The sequence below is a fragment of the Cygnus atratus genome, chromosome 2 (genome assembly GCF_013377495.2).
Source record: "Cygnus atratus isolate AKBS03 ecotype Queensland, Australia chromosome 2, CAtr_DNAZoo_HiC_assembly, whole genome shotgun sequence".
NCBI lineage: Eukaryota > Metazoa > Chordata > Aves > Anseriformes > Anatidae > Cygnus > Cygnus atratus.
The window spans coordinates 29,774,752-29,782,228 of NC_066363.1; positions in this window are offsets into that span (position 1 = coordinate 29,774,752).

Sequence of the window (7,477 nt, forward strand, 5' to 3'; positions counted from 1 at the left end):
CTACCCAAAGTCAGATTTATAGAAAATACCTGGCACCCAGAAAGGTAAACAGACAGATATTCAGACCCCTTAGAGACTGAAGCAGAAGTTTTTAATCAAGAAAAAAAATAGAAAATGAAACAGAAAAATGGACAAATGGACAGAAATCCTTTGAAATTTAGGAGAAAGTCTTTTTTTTTTTTCCCCGATAGGGGGAAATGTATTCTGCATAGAAACAAATACTTGAATGTAGACGTTTATTCTTTGAGTTTGAAAACAACCAAAACTTAAGGAAGTCATCCTGTATTTCTACATTTTGAGTTGTAAGTGTGAGGCCATTATATCTTTTTTAAAGTCATGCCCAACTCTGTCACAGTCAGTGATAACCTGGACAGTAATTCTTAGTTCTTGGGCAGCTGAGCTGATGGAAATACGAATCTGTTTCAGATAATGAAGCCATATCTCTGCTAGCTAGACTTTGCAGGGTAAATCAAGGAATATAGGTGAGTATTACAACTGTTCATTGTGGGTAGAGGCTATCTGTATTTAGTGGTAAGCTTAAATATTGTTACAGCAAATAAGTAGAGCAAATGTCACCAAGAAAGATTTGTTGATGAGACCTTCCGATTTCTTATTTCAAAGTCATTGGTACTAAATCATTTGCTTTCCACACTATTATTTTTTAAAGCTGCTAGATAGTGTCATTTCCATTCTTTTTCTGATCTGTGGCCATGTGGAATCTATGTATTTGTGCTAAAACAAATGTATAGTAAGAAAAAAAAAACAACACAAACAAACATACAAAAAACAAAAACAGCTAAGGCTCAGACAGTTACTTGTATCAGGCAGGGGAAGTACTCTGTCACCTGCAGTTAAATTAAGAAAGACATCTACTTTGTTGGACATTGCAGGGAATGAATGTGAACTGTTAGTATCTGTCAGAGATGTGGGGGATACAGAAAGACAGACAGATAAATACTCTGTTTTTACTGAAGTGAGTGCAGACTCCATGCAATTATGTAGCCCTAATTCGGGCATAGCATTATGTTGGACTATTTGTGCTTCATAACAAATTTCTCCTTAGATTAATGGCTAACACTAGCCTGAAAACTTTTATTGTGTTACCACTAGGTGGTGAGGTCGGCTAACAGTTTGTAAAACCGATGCACTTCCCTCCGGGGTGAGGAGATTCCTCCCCTGAAGGACGTGACACAGTCGCCTACCCAGTGTTGGAAAGGACATGCAGATCTTCTGGTTCTTCACAGAAAGAGTAAGTCCCGTCTGCAGGGGAAGTCACCATAAACCTGGTGCTTCACTGTACTTAATATGTACAAGATAAAATATCATCTTAAAAGTATTTGCTCTACCCTTTTGCTGGATTATTTGAGAGACTCTAAATTCCCTCCATGAAATGAACCATGATTTAGATTCCAGTAGAAAATGGAAAAAGAGACACAAAGTTAAGCTACTTCTCTATTTCACTGCATTCTATCTTACAATTTAAATCTGTACAGTAAGAGTCCTGTCCATAATTTCTCCCCCTCTCTCTCAAAATCACAAAAAAAAAAACAAAAAAATAAGCAAATAGAAAAGAATGAGAATTCCACTGAGAAAGCTATATACTCACTGTTTTATCTAAACTCTCTAAACTGTTTAATTTTTAGAGTCCACCAAATACTTAATCATTCCCTTATCATTAACCCCAGAATTATCCCCCTCCTCCTGCCCCAGCCCTTATCAAAAAATGGCAACAAAAATACAGGAAAACAGAAAAATTTTGAATTTTGTGCATTTGGTTGGAATGGAACACAGGAAAGAATAGTTTAGGTAAGGGGAGGGGGGAGTTTTAGTTGTCACATTTCCATTTCAGGCTTCCCAAATATTTTATGAAAAACAACCAACAAACAAATATTTATTTTCATTTGTAGCATAAACAGAATGATTACGTGAAATAGTCTTTTTGATTTGGGAAAACAGCATTATTTACCAGGAAAAAAATAAATTGACAATTCAGCTTTGGTTTTGGTTTTAGGGGAGCTGGAATATTATAAATTATATAAAATTGCAAAACAGTTGAACGACTGAGTGAGCAGTGTCATAAAGTAGAAAAAGTAGATATTTTTACTAACTAGTAGATTAATCTTATGAAGCATAATGGCTTAGTGGTAGACTTGGCAGTGCTAGGTTAATGGTTGGACTTGACAATCTTAGAGGTTTTTTCCAACCTAAATGATTCTATTATTCTATGGTTCTATTTGGGGAATAAATTGCATTTAAATATTTCCTTGTTATTTATAGTTTATTGTAATTATTTGCAGGACAAAATCCTAATTGTAAATTTTATTTTTCTCTTCTGTGTTTTGTGATACTTAATTCACAGCATTATGTACCCAATTGTAATGCTTCCCTCCCCACCACCACCCCCAACTTATATTCAGAAATAAATGCCAGTCTAGTAGTAGAGCAGCATCTACTAGATGTTTTGTGAGAATTATTGTGGCTCCCTGTGAGGCCATTTGGGCATTATTGAGAGGGGTGTGTGTGGGATGTGCACTGCCTTTTTTGTCTATATGTTCATCATTCAAATTTGAGTACTGAAATTAAAAACACATTTATATTGATTTTAATATTTTTAACTGACCCAAAGATTTCATCAATAAGGTAGGATTTACATATAAAAATGCAGTAACTTTCAAGTTCACCAAATAATATTTTCTCCGCATATATATATATATTTATACATATAAATGTATGAAAGGGATCCACAAAAATCAAAAAGAGGCAAGATGAAAATCAAAAAGTAAAATACTGAGGGAGAGAGAGAGCATGAGCAAGGTGTATCTGTTTGAAGAACAAAAATTAACTATTTTAAATCTCATATTACATAAACAAGTATACCTATGCCACTGATGAATCCTTTTCATTTTCTTTGTTGTTGTTGCAATGTTGTTGAAGTATGCACTTCCCTGGCATGTGCTAAGAGATGGTCACAAGTCCCATTGCCCCTTGGCAGATGTACCTGAGTATTAGTAACAGGAGATCGTCTTTGTGGTTAATGTCCTGTCAAAACAGGATCTGTCCAGATCCCTTCCTTCATACTTCCAGGGGATTATTTCAGGCTAAAAAGTATTTGAACAGTTTTTCAGTGATTAGAGGAGGGAGATGCTGCTAAAAATTCCCACAGAAACAGAGTAAGCTTAAAGAAGAAATACAGAAAAGCTTTTCTGGTCAAACTACTGTTGGAGGCAGGGCGGCTTTCAAACTTTGCTATATGGAAAGCTGTCTAGTCTTGGCTGAAATTCACCAAAGCAGTTCTTACATTTGAGATAAGCTGTGGATGCAAATCAAGTGAAATGCCACAGCCTTTCCACGTGTCAGGCACCTCCTCTGAAAAACAGCTTTCCCATCTAATGCTACTTCCCAAATTTTGGGGGGCGTAGCAATATTACTCAGTCTTACACCTATATTAGAAGTGTATTATGCTGAAAAGGGATTCATATGTGGAAGTGAGTCTGCACATTTTGTACGTATAAAGCAAATTCTTCTCAAGTGCTAAATCCTGTTTCAAATAACTCTCAGGGAAGCTTTAATTTTGGCCCTGTGTTGATGCCAAGAGGGAACTGACTTACTACTCTTCTGAAAGCAAACAAACAAATAAAGAAACCGTAGTTCTGAGTCCGTATTGATAAATTATTCTGAAAACAGAAACAGCAGAAAATACTAGTGTAGGTTTTTGTTTTATTTGTTTTGTTTGCTTGCTTTGGAAGGTGTGGGGGAGGTTTGGTATTTACATCTGTTGTTCTTAAGTCTACTTTTGACTTAAACATTTTTTTTTAATGGATTTCTTAGGTTTAAATGAAGGAAGCATACTTTTGCCTGCATCAGCTGAAATTTAAGCAGGATTTACATCTCCAGCTTTTCAATAGCATCATACTGGGGATCATGTCCTTGCTCTCATGAATGCTTTCAGCCACTGGGTGGAGAACTTGTCTAACAAACTGTCTCGCTATGACAGAGTGAAAATCAATCCAACTATACTTTGCTGGCTGGGCAAATTTGTTTAATACAGGTCATATATTAGGCTTTTCTTTTCCAGTGGTCAACGTGGTTCAATTTCCAGCTAGGACATAATTTGCACAATAACCTGAAGTTGAAATTAATACTAAGAAACAAGCTGTACTGTGCGTAAGAAAAATCCATTAACCCATCTGCATTAGAGGAAGAAGCTGACCAATGGAATTGAAGCACATTTGTTATACTCTAAGAAGAAAGTTTCAGACAAATATCACAGGAACCAGGATGACACTCCAATAAGATAACTTTAGGTTTAATCTTAGCTGCAAATAAGAATATTATTATGATGATTTATTTGTAGTACTATCTTGTCTAAAGGACTCAGATGAAATCAGAGCCCCAATGTGCTAAGCACTGTGCAATCATATCCAGCAGAAGTTGTTACCTTCCAAGTGGAGCTTGTTTTTTAAGTAGATAAAGGTAAGGATCCACTTCAAGACAGAAGAACAAAACAGAGTTGTCCAAAGTGATGGAGTTGGTCAATAACAGAGCTAAGGATAGAATCCAAGTTTCTGATACTTGATCATGTCTCCTTGTTACCTGGTAGCCCCCGTGATACTAATGCTTCTAATGATACTAATGCATGTATCAGTCTGGTAAGTGCTATTTCAAAACAGAGCAGGCATGTCAGAATCTGGGGCTCTACTAAGTAAAGATTTTGAATGGTGACATAAAATATGGGTAAAGACACTTTAAAGGGATGGCTTCCCAATAGTAGTTTAGAAGGGGGGGAAAGGTTTATTTATTTATTTATTTATTAAACAGAAGTCAGCTCTACCCAGAAAGAAGAAAATGTTTCTCCTTTATGAAATCAAACTTCCTTTCCTATGTATGTTCTGCAAAAAGGTTAAAATTCAAAGGAAACATTTTCATCAGTGTATTGTGTGGTGTAACATAATGTCTAGTACGAAACCAAAACTTTGTGAAACAGAGGAGATGTCTGTTCTTCTAGTAGACCCTGCTAAGAACTAAATAATTTACAAGGTATTGCTTTTGCCTTTTAAAATATGTGTGAGCTGACAGCTCTCTGGATATTACTTATGATGATCTCCTTTATATCAAGTTGGAATATTTCTATCATAAAAAAGTTTATCACAAAAAAGTGTCAGACTAAATTAGTAAGACAGGATGTTCTTACATATATACTTGTATTTGGTTTAGAAAGATGGAAATTATTCTGGGATGGATTACATCAGCTTTACTCTTATTAAACAGTAACTTCTGCTGCAAGTCATCTTAGTGGTCAATAAGAATAAAGTAGTATGGAAAAAAATATGGGTCTAGCAAGATTAGTGACAAAAAACTGAATGGAATTTGAAGAGTGGCAAAATCCATCATTTATTATAGATAATATGAACTGGCCTTCTGTGGGTGCCTCTGCCCTCTGTCTTTGCTTCCTTATATATGTGTATGCTTTAAAGATAGCATTGCCCAATTAATCATTTGCTTGCTATCCATCTAGCTGGAAAAAATATCTTATTGGTAATGATTATTGAAACTACAAGTTTGTGTAAGTAGCAAATTGGTTGAATATTCAAATTATTTTTGTGGCTGAACAAATCAACAAAAATCATCATTGGGTCAGAACAAATAAAAGTTTGTTTGTTCTTCTTCTTTAGAGTCAGAAACAAAATTATTTCAGGTTGTGCTAACCATGGCATTTGCATTGGGATATGGAAAGAGAAAAACATAGTTACAGATATGCCATGTCACTGGTGCAGATAATTTGCCTAACATTTGCCTAACAGGCAATGCAGGTAATTTTGCTCTTCCTGAGTGAAGCAGATATCCTATGTCTATAGGAAAACTGCTCCATTCATTGACCTATGGAGCAAGTTCAGGAAAATTCATGACATGACATTTAAAGCTTTGTTCTGTGACAAGAGTATTTAAATCTGGAGTTTCCCTGAGAAAGTGGGGTTTGATGAGTTTATTCCAACTGTCATCCTGATATTCCATAAGACTTTAAGTTATACAGTTTCACAGAGAAAGACAGAAATCTTTTCATCTGCTGAAAGATAGAACAGTCATAAGCTTTCATTACAGAACAATAAAAGAGGATAGGGCTGGAGTCAGCCATAGTTGTGTGACTAAGATTTGTGAGTTACAGCATTCTAGTATATTCTTTTAACAGTACCTCACAAAGAAAACATAAGTAAACTCCCACATTTACCTTACTGGACTTCAGTTAGCATATGCTGTATGACATGCACAGCCCTATTTTAATACAGCTAGTCCAGATTCCTCCTTCCAGTATTGAAGGAGAACACTGGAGCTCAGGAGGTCATCTATATGTGTCAGTTTATCCTGCATACTGTGAATCATAAAACTTGTCCCAACAAGAGCATAAACATCCCAAGCACAGAGATTATTTTTAAACTCCATGTTTAGGTAGCTACTTTCTAGATGCACAGGGACCTTTGTTTCAAGTTTCCTGATATAAATTAGTATGCAGTAAGAAAGAGGCTTTTATTGTTGATGTCCTGAAAGGAATTTTGGAGGAATTTACCTTTTTTCTGTTGACTACAAGGAAGAGACTTGAGTTTAGTGTTCAAAGCTGGACAGTAGGAAGGGTACTGTACTCACACATGACTTCAGTGCTCAATTACAGTTAATGACAAGATGCCTTTGGCCCCTTTGAAATCTGTATATGTGTTATTATCTGCACTGGGGACAGAAATTCTCTCTAACTTGTACATTTGGGCTGTGCAGAAGTAAGAAATGTAATCAACTTCTGACTTTCTGTGCATGTTCAAACACACTCCCCCTTATTCCCCCCGATGTATAGTTGTCACAGTGTAAACATTCTGCTAAATGCTTCCTCCACCTGCTTCAAAGAATTAAAGAATCATCTCTTAACAGGAAAAATAAATGTACCAAATGTCACAATGCCTCAGGGGGATCGAAAATGATAAAACAAATGTTGTAACATTCTATTTTTGATCCAAAGGTAAACAAATGAAATGATGTGTGTACGTGTGTATACACATACATTCACTCTTTCGGTCATGTAATCCATCACTGAGGCTATTGGTTAAGGGAGAAATTGCAGTTCCAATGTATTTTCTAAACATTTAAACCTTTCTCATAAAATTATTTTGGGCTGAAAAATGTCTCCTGCTCATTTTCAAGCCAGGTCTCGGAAGTGAATTTTCTTGGAAGGTTTCATAAAAAAAAAAAAAAAAAAGTTCAGGATTTTGTTTTCATATAATAACTTTGAAATACATTAGTTGACATTTTCCAGATGCACTTGCAGTGCTCAGCAGCTCAAAGGAAGCCCTCATTCAGGAGATGGACTAGATGGCAAAAAGCAAAGACAAATGTTCACCTTCAACCTTTCTGATTGCTATATTAGAAAAAAAATATCATTTGATACTGGTAGAAACACTCCTGTTTTATGAGACATTAATCTGCTAGTTTTTCT